Source organism: Staurois parvus, unplaced genomic scaffold, assembly GCF_062004578.1.
Source record: "Staurois parvus isolate SC_StPar_1 unplaced genomic scaffold, SC_StPar_1.0 ptg000394l, whole genome shotgun sequence".
Classification (NCBI taxonomy): domain Eukaryota; kingdom Metazoa; phylum Chordata; class Amphibia; order Anura; family Ranidae; genus Staurois; species Staurois parvus.
Genome location: NW_028318190.1, coordinates 2788201 through 2803488, shown reverse-complemented (window position 1 = coordinate 2803488; position 15288 = coordinate 2788201).

Here is a 15288-nt window from a genome sequence, read left to right as displayed (position 1 = left end):
AGGTTAAAAAGCGGAAGCCGTCATCAGCGTGAGCAGACGACAGAGGCACATGGCGCAGGGTGGCGGTGGAGGCAGCAGTATTCGGAAGCCATACACAGGCCTAGGTTTAAAACTGTAACCCAGCAGCGTGAGCAGACGACAAAGACGCACATGGCAGAGGATGGATCTGGCAGCAGTATGAGAAGGCGGTACAGGGGCCCGTGGCACAGTGTGGTGATGGGGGCTACAGCAACTGGATGCCAGAAAGTGGCCGATAGGGCTATATACTGCATGGAATTATAAAGTTGTAAAGACAGCGGCCTATAAGGCTATACACACTATAACAATCATGACTTGATTGACCATTGGCCTATAAGGCTATACACAGCATGAATATCATGACTTATTCTGAGAGTGGTTTGGAAGGCTATATACAAAAAGTAATTCATGAGCTGTCCGGACAGCGGACAATAAGTACATATATACAAATCAATTCATCAGCTGTCCAGCCAGCGGCCTCAAAGGCGACACATATAGAAAGCAATTCATGAGCTGTTCAGACAGCGGCCTCTAAGGCGACAGATATACAAAGCAATTCCCGAGGTGTTCAGGGAGCGGCCTGAACGGCTAGGTTATTACTAAATATATTTTTGTGGCCAAACATCGGCCTATAAATAGATGTCTACACAGTGACAAAAAATTATGTCGCCAGACAGCGGCCCCTAGGGCGACAGATATACAAAGCAATTCCCGCGAGCGCACAGGGCCCACAGTGTCTGAGGATGGACGTTGGCGCAGAAAGGCAGAGACCAACTGACTACATAGGTGGTTTTTATAGTACTTTATTTTGGCCTCCCTCTCAGCAGGTGTGAAAAAGGCCACCATTTTTGAACGGTAGCGAGGGTCCAACAAGGTGGACAGCCAAAAGTCATCCCTCTGTCTGATGGTTATTATCCGGCTGTCGCTACGCAAGCAACCGAGCATGCTATGGGCCATTTGTGCCAAGGAATGCGAGGGACTCCCTGCCTCCATCTCCACAGCATACTGCCACGGTGCGTCTGGGTCCTCTGTCTCCTCCTCCTCCTCTACCAGATGCTCCTGCTCCTCCACTCCTGTCCGCTGAGTGGAAAAACCACCCATTTCACTCAATAATTCCTGAGCACCAATGTCCTCCTCTACCTCCTCCTCTTCTTCCTGTCCTGCCCCCACAGGGGTCATGTGGCGTTGAGATCTGTGCGCCACGTCTACCGCACCCTGAACAGCCATTGTTAACAGCATTTGTTCCAGGACGTGCAACAGAGGAATGACGTCGTTCATCCCATAGTCCTGGCCTCCTCAAAGGGCCTGAGCAAGCGGCAGGTGTCACACATGAGCTGCCAATGGCTGACATCTAAGTTACACAGGGGAGTACCTTTATCCGCTTGTAACATCAGGAAATCGGTGATGGCCTTTTGCTGTTCGTAAAGGCGGTCTAACATATGTAGGGTTGAATTCCACCTTGTTGCAACGTCGCAGATCAGGCGATGCTGTGGAATTCCGTTCTGCCGCTGCAGCTCAAGGAGGGTGTGCTTTGCGGTGTAGGAATGGCTGAAATGCATGCAAAGTTTACGTGACATTTTAAGGATGTCTTGCAGTGGGATGGTGGATTTTAGGAACCGCTTGACAACCAGATTGAACACGTGAGCCATGCATGGCGCATGGCACAACCTTCCTTGATGCAGAGCAGACACCATGTTCTTTCCGTTGTCGGTCAACATGGTTCCGATTTTCAGTTTGCGCGGAGACAGCCATCTGTCGATTTCTCTGTTCATTACACTCAGAAGTTCCTCCCCTGTGTGACTACGTTCGCCAAGGCATACCAGGTGCAGCACAGCGTGACACCGTTGCGCCCTGCACATGTGATATGCCGGTCGGGTAATGGGACTTGGCACGGGGGTGGCGGCTGAGGACACGGCGGAAGAAGAGGTGGTAGAGGCGGACATCTTTGCTGGACCAAGGACGTGCAAACGTGGAGGCAAAAGCGGCGTGACCTGTCCAAATTGCTGGTGCGGCTGTGCCGGCACCACGTTCACCCAGTGGGCCGTAAATGACATGTACTGTCCCTGACCGTAGTTACAGCTCCACGCGTCGGCGCTGCCGTGCACTTTGGCAGAGACCGACATGCTCAAAGACTGGCCCACCATCTCTTCTACATGTGAATGCAGGGCTGGCACTGCCTTTTTGGCGAAGAAATGCCGGCTTGGCACTCTCCACCGCGGCTCGGCACAAGCCATCATTTCTCGGAAAGGTGCTGAGTCCACCACTTGGAAAGGGAGGGACTGCAGCACCAGCAACTTGGACAGGAGGACGTTCAGCTTTTGCACCGTCGGGTGCGTGCTCGCAAACTGTTGTCTCTTGGAAACGGATTCCAAGAAAGACTGCTGACGGAATCCGTGAAGAGGACTAGCAGGAGAAGGAGCATCTGAACGAGCGGAAGATGCCAACGAGCGACAACTCCCCTCAGCAGAGGTGTTGGAGCCTTGATTGGCTGATAGAGGGCGATTGACGTCGGGTGACGGAGCAAGTAACGGAGCGGGTGATGGAGCGGGGGCTGGGGCAGGCAGAACCGTCGTATCTTTATCACGGTTTTCCCAGGCCACCGAATGGCGACGCTGCATATGCTGACGCAACGCTGTAGTCCCAACATTGGCCCCCTGGCCACGCTTGACTTTCTGGCCACATAGTCGACATACGGCTACGTTTACTTCCTCGGGCGGCTTGACGAAAAATTGGTACACCGCCGAGTAGGAAACTTTGCCCCCGCTACTCCTCACTGGCTGACTGCTACTTCCTCCGTGCACACCAGCACCACTACTGGTCGTGGTGGTAGGCTGCAGTGGAGCTGGTGCTCTACTCCGTGGCCGTTTGGCTCCACTGACACTGCTGCGACCCTGCTGCCTCCTGGGCAACCCACCGACTGTTTTGCTCGCTGGCAAGCTGGCACCCTCTTCTCCTGATGATGCGGAAGCAATAGCCTGATGACGACGAGGCTGCCAAGTGCGATCAGCCTCATCATCATCAATTAGGGTCTCCACGTCACTACTAGCCCCCTCGGCTGCGTGTGGGTCAGGAGACAGACCTGTCTCTAGACCGGCTACCGAGCCACTCTCCTCGCCAGTACTTCTTCGCCTGGCTGCTGAAGAGGCGGATGTCTCCCCCCCGTTCCTGACCGCCCTCTGTTAGCTCTTCCTCACTGTACAGTGGGGCTGAGCCCACAGCATGCGATACTTCGCTTGGTGAGGGAACACCAAGGGGGCAGGTGTAGGTCGAGGACACGTGATTTCAGTGGGCTTGCTCCCGGGCCATGCCAACTAACGGTTGTGTCTGACGTACCCACCGACCGTTGGCTGTAGGTGTCAGAGGTGACCTGGGAAGAGGAAGACGACCGAGTCAACCAATCGATGACGGCAGGGTTGTCGGTGGAGACACGACCGCTGGATGACACCGGGAGCACTGGCCTCTGGCTGCGACTAGTGCTGCCTCGACCCCTTCCTCTGCTGCCACGTCTGCTCGCTCCTGAAACATTGCCTCCTCTGCCACTCCTCTGCGTGTTGTCTGACATACTCTTTAATTCAATAAGCACCCCAAAAATAAAAACGGATTTAACTCTTTGAACGTACAATAGTGGTTGTGAAGCAGAAAGTCAGTTTATTTAGCACAATCGGTCAATTGCAGCTTGCCGTTGGCTGGAAACTGTACGTTTATGTCACTGGAATGCACTAATCACCCAAAAAATATTACCGCCACCCGGCGTGTAAATGGATCTAACTCTTTGAACGTACAATAGTGGTTGTGAAGCAGAAAGTCAGTTTATTTAGCACAATCGGTCAATTGCAGCTTGCCGTTGGCTGGAAACTGTACGTTTATGTCACTGGAATGCACTAATCACCCAAAAAATATTACCGCCACCCGGCGTGTATATGGATTTAACTCTTTGAACGTACAACAGTGGTTGTGAAGCAGAAAGTCAGTTTATTTAGCACAATCGGTCAATTGCAGCTTGCCGTTGGCTGGAAACTGTACGTTTATGTCACTGGAATGCACTAATCACCCAAAAAATATTACCGCCACCCGGCGTGTAAATGGATCTAACTCTTTGAACGTACAATAGTGGTTGTGAAGCAGAAAGTCAGTTTATTTAGCACAATCGGTCAATTGCAGCTTGCCGCTGGCTGGAAACTGTACGTTTATGTCACTGGAATGCACTAATCACCCAAAAAATATTACCGCCACCCGGCGTGTATATGGATTTAACTCTTTGAACGTACAATAGTGGTTGCGAAGCAGAAAGTCAGTTTATTTAGCACAATCGGTCAATTGCAGCTTGCCGTTGGCTGGAAACTGTACGTTTATGTCACTGGAATGCACTAATCACCCAAAAAATATTACCGCCACCCGGCGTGTAAATGGATCTAACTCTTTGAACGTACAATAGTGGTTGTGAAGCAGAAAGTCAGTTTATTTAGCACAATTGGTCAATTGCAGCTTGCCGTTGGCTGGAAACTGTACGTTTATGTCACTGGAATGCACTAATCACCCAAAAAAAATTACCGCCACCCGGCGTGTATATGGATTTAACTCTTTGAACGTACAATAGTGGTTGTGAAGCAGAAAGTCAGTTTATTTAGCACAATCGGTCAATTGCAGCTTGCCGTTGGCTGGAAACTGTATGTTTATGTCACTGGAATGCACTAATCACCCAAAAAATATTACCGCCACCCGGCGTGTAAATGGATCTAACTCTTTGAACGTACAATAGTGGTTGTGAAGCAGAAAGTCCGTTTATTTAGCACAATCGGTCAATTGCAGCTTGCCGTTGGCTGGAAACTGTACGTTTGTGTCACTGGAATGCACTAATCACCCAAAAAATATTACCGCCACCCGGCGTGTAAATGGATTTAACTCTTTGAAAGTACAATAGTGGTTGTGAAGCAGAAAGTCAGTTTATTTAGCACAATCGGTCAATTGCAGCTTGCCGTTGGCTGGAAACTGTACGTTTATGTCACTGGAATGCACTAATCACCCAAAAAATATTACCGCCAGCCGGCGTGTAAATGGATTTAACTCTTTGAACGTACAATAGTGGTTGTGAAGCAGAAAGTCACTTTATTTAGCACAATCGGTCAATTGCAGCTTGCCGTTGGCTGGAAACTGTACGTTTATGTCACTGGAATGCACTAATCACCCAAAAAATATTACCGCCACCCGGCGTGTAAATGGATCTAACTCTTTGAACGTACAATAGTGGTTGTGAAGCAGAAAGTCAGTTTATTTAGCACAATCGGTCAATTGCAGCTTGCCGTTGGCTGGAAACTGTACGTTTATGTCACTGGAATGCACTAATCACCCACAAAATATTACCGCCACCCGGCGTGTATATGGATTTAACTCTTTGAACGTACAATAGTGGTTGTGAAGCAGAAAGTCAGTTTATTTAGCACAATCGGTCAATTGCAGCTTGCCGTTGGCTGGAAACTGTACGTTTATGTCACTGGAATGCACTAATCACCCAAAAAATATTACCGCCACCCGGCGTGTAAATGGATCTAACTCTTTGAACGTACAATAGTGGTTGTGAAGCAGAAAGTCAGTTTATTTAGCACAATCGGTCAATTGCAGCTTGCCGTTGGCTGGAAACTGTACGTTTATGTCACTGGAATGCACTAATCACCCAAAAAATATTACCGCCACCCGGCGTGTAAATGGATCTAACTCTTTGAACGTACAATAGTGGTTGTGAAGCAGAAAGTCAGTTTATTTAGCACAATCGGTCAATTGCAGCTTGCCGTTGGCTGGAAACTGTACGTTTATGTCACTGGAATGCACTAATCACCCAAAAAATATTACCGCCACCCGGCGTGTAAATGGATCTAACTCTTTGAACGTACAATAGTGGTTGTGAAGCAGAAAGTCAGTTTATTTAGCACAATCGGTCAATTGCAGCTTGCCGTTGGCTGGAAACTGTACGTTTATGTCACTGGAATGCACTAATCACCCAAAAAATATTACCGCCACCCGGCGTGTAAATGGATTTAACTCTTTGAACGTACAATAGTGGTTGTGAAGCAGAAAGTCAGTTTATTTAGCACAATCGGTCAATTGCAGCTTGCCGTTGGCTGGAAACTGTACGTTTATGTCACTGGAATGCACTAATCACCCAAAAAATATTACCGCCACCCGGCGTGTAAATGGATCTAACTCTTTGAACGTACAATAGTGGTTGTGAAGCAGAAAGTCACTTTATTTAGCACAATCGGTCAATTGCAGCTTGCCGTTGGCTGGAAACTGTACGTTTATGTCACTGGAATGCACTAATCACCCAAAAAATATTACCGCCACCCGGCGTGTAAATGGATCTAACTCTTTGAACGTACAATAGTGGTTGTGAAGCAGAAAGTCAGTTTATTGTACACAATCGGTCAATTGCAGCTTGCAGTTGGCTGGAAACTGTACGTTTCTGTCACTGGAATGCACGAATCACCCAAAAAATATTACCGCCACCCGGCGTGTAAATGGATTTAACTCTTTGAACGTACAATAGTGGTTGTGAAGCAGAAAGTCAGTTTATTTAGCACAATCGGTCAATTGCAGCTTGCCGTTGGCTGGAAACTGTACGTTTATGTCACTGGAATGCACTAATCACCCAAAAAATATTACCGCCACCCGGCGTGTAAATGGATCTAACTCTTTGAACGTACAATAGTGGTTGTGAAGCAGAAAGTCAGTTTATTTAGCACAATCGGTCAATTGCAGCTTGCCGTTGGCTGGAAACTGTACGTTTATGTCACTGGAATGCACTAATCACCCAAAAAATATTACCGCCACCCGGCCTGTAAATGGATCTAACTCTTTGAACGTACAATAGTGGTTGTGAAGCAGAAAGTCAGTTTATTTAGCACAATCGGTCAATTGCAGCTTGCCGTTGGCTGGAAACTGTACGTTTATGTCACTGGAATGCACTAATCACCCAAAAAATATTACCGCCACCCGGCGTGTAAATGGATCTAACTCTTTGAACGTACAATAGTGGTTGTGAAGCAGAAAGTCAGTTTATTTAGCACAATCGGTCAATTGCAGCTTGCCGTTGGCTGGAAACTGTACGTTTATGTCACTGGAATGCACTAATCACCCAAAAAATATTACCGCCACCCGGCGTGTAAATGGATTTAACTCTTTGAACGTACAATAGTGGTTGTGAAGCAGAAAGTCAGTTTATTTAGCACAATCGGTCAATTGCAGCTTGCCGTTGGCTGGAAACTGTACGTTTATGTCACTGGAATGCACTAATCACCCAAAAAATATTACCGCCACCCGGCGTGTAAATGGATCTAACTCTTTGAACGTACAATAGTGGTTGTGAAGCAGAAAGTCACTTTATTTAGCACAATCGGTCAATTGCAGCTTGCCGTTGGCTGGAAACTGTACGTTTATGTCACTGGAATGCACTAATCACCCAAAAAATATTACCGCCACCCGGCGTGTAAATGGATCTAACTCTTTGAACGTACAATAGTGGTTGTGAAGCAGAAAGTCAGTTTATTGTACACAATCGGTCAATTGCAGCTTGCAGTTGGCTGGAAACTGTACGTTTCTGTCACTGGAATGCACGAATCACCCAAAAAATATTACCGCCACCCGGCGTGTAAATGGATTTAACTCTTTGAACGTACAATAGTGGTTGTGAAGCAGAAAGTCAGTTTATTTAGCACAATCGGTTAATTGCAGCTTGCCGTTGGCTGGAAACTGTACGTTTATGTCACTGGAATGCACTAATCACCCAAAAAATATTACCGCCACCCGGCGTGTAAATGGATCTAACTCTTTGAACGTACAATAGTGGTTGTGAAGCAGAAAGTCAGTTTATTTAGCACAATCGGTCAATTGCAGCTTGCCGTTGGCTGGAAACTGTACGTTTGTGTCACTGGAATGCACTAATCATCCAAAAAATATTACCGCCAGCCGGCGTGTAAATGGATTTAACTCTTTGAAAGTACAATAGTGGTTGTGAAGCAGAAAGTCAGTTTATTTAGCACAATCGGTCAATTGCAGCTTGCCGTTGGCTGGAAACTGTACGTTTATGTCACTGGAATGCACTAATCACCCAAAAAATATTACCGCCAGCCGGCGTGTAAATGGATTTAACTCTTTGAACGTACAATAGTGGTTGTGAAGCAGAAAGTCACTTTATTTAGCACAATCGGTCAATTGCAGCTTGCCGTTGGCTGGAAACTGTACGTTTATGTCACTGGAATGCACTAATCACCCAAAAAATATTACCGCCACCCGGCGTGTAAATGGATCTAACTCTTTGAACGTACAATAGTGGTTGTGAAGCAGAAAGTCAGTTTATTTAGCACAATCGGTCAATTGCAGCTTGCCGTTGGCTGGAAACTGTACGTTTATGTCACTGGAATGCACTAATCACCCAAAAAATATTACCGCCACCCGGCGTGTATATGGATTTAACTCTTTGAACGTACAATAGTGGTTGTGAAGCAGAAAGTCAGTTTATTTAGCACAATCGGTCAATTGCAGCTTGCCGTTGGCTGGAAACTGTACGTTTATGTCACTGGAATGCACTAATCACCCAAAAAATATTACCGCCAGCCGGCGTGTAAATGGATTTAACTCTTTGAACGTACAATAGTGGTTGTGAAGTAGAAAGTCAGTTTATTTTGCACAATCGGCAAACTGCAGCACCAACTGTGCATGACAGCCACCAAAAAAAAAAAGGGTGTATGTCACTTTAAATTTTCGATTCTTTGATAGCTGTGGCCCTAAGTAACGATTCTGTGTCCCTGAGTAACGATTCTGTGTCCCTGAGTAACGATTCTGTGTCCCTGAGTAACGATTCTGTGGCCCTAAAGTCTCTGTGGCCCTAACTCTGTCCCTTAATACACAGGTCTGTCTCTCTTGAATGACCGGAGGCTAATGGAGAATTCTAAGATGGCCGCGATTTATAGTGCTGGCTGGCTGCTGATTGGCTAATGCGATCACATGTCATGAATGCATTATGGGTCAGCGCGCCTTGTCTGCGCGCCTTCCCAGAGATCCCCACCCCATCTTCTCTGTCCATTTTCTCCGTGGCCACACATGTCGCCGCCATTTTTGGGAAAATTCAATTCGTGCATCTGAAGTTTGCTAATTTTCGGATTCGTCGCGAATAGAATTTTTCCAAATCTTCGGAACGAATTCCACTTCGTCATGCTCGATTCGCTCATCTCTAGTATTGATATATGCTAGCAGCGCAACACTTTCATTTGTTTTAGTTTGTTTTTTATATTTACACACATAACACGTGTTTGCAGCAACTGATTATTTATTATTCTTATCACTATTTGGCAGCGCACGATTTTCTTTTGTTTTTTATTATTCACCATACGATTTGGTGTGACACAATTTAAAAAAAATATCAGGGGCTTCTTCCCTGGGTAGGTTGGCACCAGTTGCTCCAAACCAGCACGCAGCACACAGCTCGTACAGATGTGAACCAAGGCTAAAAGAGAGCATTTGTTCCAACTAAGAAGTCAAAGATACTTCCTATTATTTCGCCTACGGTATGTGTTTTTAGTAGTTTTTACAAATGTTTAAAAGAAATACAAAGCAGCTGCTTGGCCACAAAGTATGGCACTCTGGAGTACAGAGGTCACTCACAGCTGGATATGACTGTGTTGATATCCAAGCCCAGATTTCAGTGACAGTTTTGCCAGGATTTTGTAAGTTTAAAGAGGTAGTAAACCACATAAAAAAAGAGAAAAAAACCACCCCCTGAAAGGTAAAGGCATAATGTGCTAGTATGCATTGCATATCGGCTGGCTGACATGTACGCGGAAGTCCCAGGCCACAGCACAGTGCTCTGAAGGAACGACACGGGTATGCCGTTCCTTCAGAGCACATGCGCTGGCTATCAGAAAGGGCTAGTATCTCCTAAATAGTTCATGTGTAGGAGATATTAATTTTACCTACAGGTAAGCTTTATTATAAGCTTACCTGTCGATAAAATTATAAAAAAAATTATTTACTACCAATTTAAATTCTAGTCTCCAATTTTACTGCATGGTGCAGGATAACCCTAGTCCTGCTGATTCTTGGTGTATGTAGAACAGTCTCCTGGAGTATATTACTGGCTGATTCAGGGGGTCTCTCCAGGGGCTTATTAACATAAGCACAAGTTGATCTCTGTTTGCACAGGAGTACATCTGGGATTGGTAAGGCTGTGTGACCCATGGTGGAAGATTCACGTGGAGCGCATTTACCTGTTAACCGTTCTTTTTATGTATTTTTATTGTTTTTAATAAGTTATGATGATTTTTTGTTTGCACATGCACTTTATTTACTGAGTATTTGTCACTGTTGATAAAATTGAGAAAGCACAACTATATTTACAGCATACTGTATATTAGAATATATGTTTATTGGGTATTCAGATAGATTAGAGTGCAGCATCCAAATTATTTGAATACACTTAGTGCAAAAACATTTTTCTAAATAAATACACTGAATTAAAATAATCTTCGTCAAAGAAAATGTTGGTATTGGCTTTCATAATTAAAGTGCAGCTGCACCCAAAAGGGGAAGTTCCACTTTAAGGACTGGTTCCCCGCTCCCCATTAAGGATTGGCACCTTTGGGGTATCGAACATTGACAGGTACCCACTCCCACTTCTGTTGCAATCACCTAGGCGATCAGAAGTGGAAGTTATCCTCCCCCCCCCCGAAGTCTTCTGGGACACGTGACAGGTCCCAGAAGACTACAGCACCATTCACAAAGCACAGAGCTACTTGCGCATGTGCAGTGGGCACCCTGCTGTGAAGCCGCAAGCTGACACAGCCGGGTGCCCACGCTGAAGATGCAAGGAACACAGGGCGGCCGGTGAAACGGGGGATACCGTGTGATCGAGGGACAGGTAAGTGTCCATTTTTTTAAAAGTCAGCAGCTATTTTCACTGGAACTCTGCTTTAAGTAATCCATCCTGTTTTGCCTCTTTTTTTAATTTAATAGCATGTATTGTAGTTTCCATGCATCAGCTTACTTTACTGGCGCACAATAACAAATAGCATTTTGTGCTGAAGTCCCACATTGTGCATAAACAGATCCAACTGTCTTCAGGGCAGTATACATTAACTTTGCCAGCTTTGTGAATTTATTTTAATGCAGAAGAGAGTGGAGAAGAGGTGGGTGGCATGGAGAGACACTGTCAGCACCATTTATCTGAAGGAGAAAAAAAAGCAATTGAGACACGTTTTCTGGCCTAATTGATGTCCCTCTCAAGAGCTGTCAGCCATCGTGTCTTTCTGTCACCAAACACATAAGATTTTTGCCTTATTCAGCAGTTTTGGCTACCAGTTGTGACTGTCATCTCATATATATATGGCCCAATTTAACATGCCAGCAATTTGTTTTCATTTTCTGCAGTTTGCACTGCTATGGTTGACATACACGTCAAAAGAGACTTACAGCATGTCAGAATGCATTATGCAGAAATGTTTTGCTTTTTTCATCGAACACCAATACAACACATTGGTGTGAACTGCAGCCATAGGAAAGAAGGCAAAATGTCTTGTTCTACTAGCCTTCCCCATCACAATGCAATTTTGGGTGCGTCTAGTAAATTTCAACCTTCCCCTATACCAAACAACATATGCTAATATGCGGTGTCCCTGCAAGTTTCAGAGGGTATGGTCTTGCTGGTTAGATAACCCATCCACCACTACTACGGGGGTTGATAACCCTAATTAAAGGTCTATGTATATGTTAACTGTCATTTGCTGGTAAACCATGGTTACCTCACCTGATTGAGGATTGTTCGAGCCTTGCACTCTAAGGGATTTTTCCTTACTCACAAGGTTCTAGTATATAATTGTACTTGTTTTTATTATTTTTAATTTTTTCTTTTTTGTTTTTTTCTGCCAATTGTTCTGTTTTTGTACAAAGGGCCAGATCTGGTGTGATCTGCGTTGCAGCACATTGAAAAGCATTAGGGTCAGGTAGCTCATTCAAAATTAAAAAGGTGGCAACCCTCAACTACTCTACTTCACCACCCAAAAAAATGTACATTATGGTATGCACCCTATTGTTTGTGTGACTTTATCCTAGAACTAACCCTAGACAAGCTTATTAGCTTAGAATTAACCCTAGGAAACCTTAGCTAAAACTAAGCCTTGACAAGCGTATTAGCCTAAAACTAACCCTGGAAAAATGTATTCTAGAACAAATCCTAGACGAGTTCATTATCCTAGAACTAATCATAGACAAGCTTGTTAGCCTAAAACTAACCCTAGACAAACATAGTGGGCACAATTCACTAAGCGGTACCTTACCGCATCCAAGTATGCAACAGGATAAAGCACAGCATTTAAAAAAAAAAAGTTTGAATTCACTAAAAAACTCTACTAAAACACTGTGCAAGTTATTTTATTAAGTAATGCAGTATTTTAGTAGTAAAAACCATGCGTTAATGTTTCAGCTGTCAGAGGGGTTCCCCACTGACAGCTGAATGTTAAAGAAAGAATTGCCGGCAATTAAAAAAACAATTTTAAAAATGTTGTGGGGTCCCCTCCTCCACCCATACTGAGCCATTTGGGTCTAGTATGGATATTAAGGGGAACCCCCACGCCAAAATTAAAAAAAAAATGGTGTGGGGCTCCTTTTCATCCCAGATCATACCAGACCCTTATCCGAGCATACAGCCAGGCAGGTGAGGAAAGGCGGGGATGAGCGAGCGTCCCCCATCTGAACCATACCAGGCCACATGCCCTCAACATGGGGGGGGTGCTTTGGGGCAGGGGCCCACCCAAAGCACTTGTCCCCATGTTGATGTTACAGCAGAGAAGAGGGCGAGAGGAATTGAAGGCAGGACTCCTCTTCTGAGTATACCGACTTGCCACCGCAGCCGCTGAACTCATAGAGGGGGGCAGGGGGCACAAAAGATTGCCACTGAGCATGTGAGCTGCCCAACTCTTCTTGTTAAAAGGGGAGTGACCCGCTTGTTAATATGAAAGGTTGGCTCCCCTCCCCTGCTAACCCTGTAGACCTGCAGTGCCTCCTGCCCTCCTCCCTGCCCTGAGCTCAGCAGCTATGGCAGCAAGCCGGTACATTCAGAAGAGGACTTCTTCTTTCCATTCCTCCCACTCTCCTCCCTGCTCTGAGTTCAGGCATGAAGCCGGTACATTCAGAAGAGGACTCCTTCATTCCATTCCTCCCACTCTCCTCCCTGCTCTGAGTTCAGGCATGAAGTCGGTACATTCAGAAGAGGACTCCTTCATTCCATTCCTCCCACTCTCCTCCCTGCTCTGAGTTCAGTGGCGGAGGCATGAAGCCGCTACATTCAGAAGAGGACTCCTTCATTCCATTCCTCCCACTCTCCTCCCTGCTCTGAGTTCAGTGGCGGCGGCATGAAGCCGGTACATTCAGAAGAGGATTCCTTCATTCCATTCCTCCCACTCTCCTCCCTGCTCTGAGTTCAGTGGCGGCGGCATGAAGCCAGTACATTCAGAAGAGGACTCCTTCATTCCATTCCTCCCACTCCCGTCCCTGCTCTGTGTTCAGCGGTGGCAGCAGCAAGCCAGTACATGCAGAAGAGGAGTTCTTCCTTCCATTCCTCCCGCCCTCTTCCCTGCTGTGACTTCAACAGCAGCGGAGACTACAGCGGTGGCAGGCAAGTGCATACAGAATAGGAGTCCATCCTGCCATTGTTCCCGATTTCAAACAGCTGCGGCGGCGGGAGGAGAGGAGTCCACTCAGGCTCCTAAATGGTGTGGCCGCGGTCCAGACAGGACTGTCACCCGGTACATGTTCAGCCCACGGTCCACCATTTAGTGATGCCTGCTTTAAGCCCATGTATCTCTGTGGTGGCTTTGCCAGTTCTTTCTGTTTTTGTCTTTCAGGTTACAAGCTATCTGCTGTTGCTGGATTGGTGACAAATATTTGGTGGGAAACAGCTGGCCAATGAGTGTAACCTTTTATATGTAATATCTGGATTATCTTCAGCCTTCCTTTTGGATCTTTTGACTCATTCCCCTCCCACTCTCCCTTTATTATTTTCCCTCTTCGCAGTCCATCTATATGAGGTAATGCCGCCTACTTTGTGGGTGGACTGTGGATGGTAAACTGTCATTTGGTTGGTGTAAGATGTTACTGCTCGATTCTTGGTGACTAAACACATTATTCTGTTAATAGTTAACAGTGGGTATGTTTCGTAATAAAAGTTTATTTCATTATTAAAATAGATTTAAACACAATAAAAAGGCCACCGCCTAAACTTTCCCGTGATCCTTATCATGTGTTTACCTCATTATTTAAGTATGTTGTTATCAGGGGCAGACTGACAACTCATGGGGCCCCCGGGCAATAGGGGATCATGGGGCCCCTGCGTCCTTGCCCAAACTCAAAAAAGCCTATGTAAAAAGGTACCAGGGGCATCTCCAAAAGGTCAGTCAGCCCCTGGTTGTTATGGTATGATGGGTGATAATGGGGTGTATAATCCCATGTCTATGTTAACCTTGTAAATGGCGCACTACTTCACTGCAAACACGAGCATTACACACAGTTGCAGCACAGCCCCATTCACTTGAATGGGTCATATTTGGTGGCAGTACCGCCCAGTGATGTCAATATTCCTATCGCACACATTCCTGGAATGGGCTCAGAGGTGGTGGATGTTGCAGCAACAGCTAGCTGGAGACATCACAGATCAATGTACATACACTGTATTGCCAAAAGTATTGGGACACCCATCCAAATCATTGGATTCAGGTGTTCCAATCATCTCCATGATCACAGTTGTATAAAATCAAGCACCTAGGCATGCAGACTGCTTCTACAAACATTTGTGAAAGAATGGGTCACTCTCAGGAGCTCAGTGAATTCAAGCGTGGTACCGTGATAGGTTGCCACCTGTGCAATAAGTCCATCTGTGAATTTTCCTTGCTACTAAATATTCCTCGGTCAACTGTTAGTGGTATTATAACAAAGTGGAAGCAACTGGAAACAACAGCAACTCAGCCAAGAAGTGGTAGGCCACATAAAATGACAGAGCGGTGTCAGTGCATGCTAAAGCTCACAGTGCGCAGAAGTAGCCTGTCTGCAGAGTCACTAGCTAAAGACCTCCAAACGTGGTGTGGCCTTCAGATTAGCACAACAACAGTGCGTAGAGAGCTTCATGGAATGGGTTTCCATGGCCGAGCAGCTGCATCCAAGCCTTACATAACAAACTGCAATGCAATGCGTCGAATGCAGTGGGGTAAAGCACGCTGTCATTGGACACGTGTT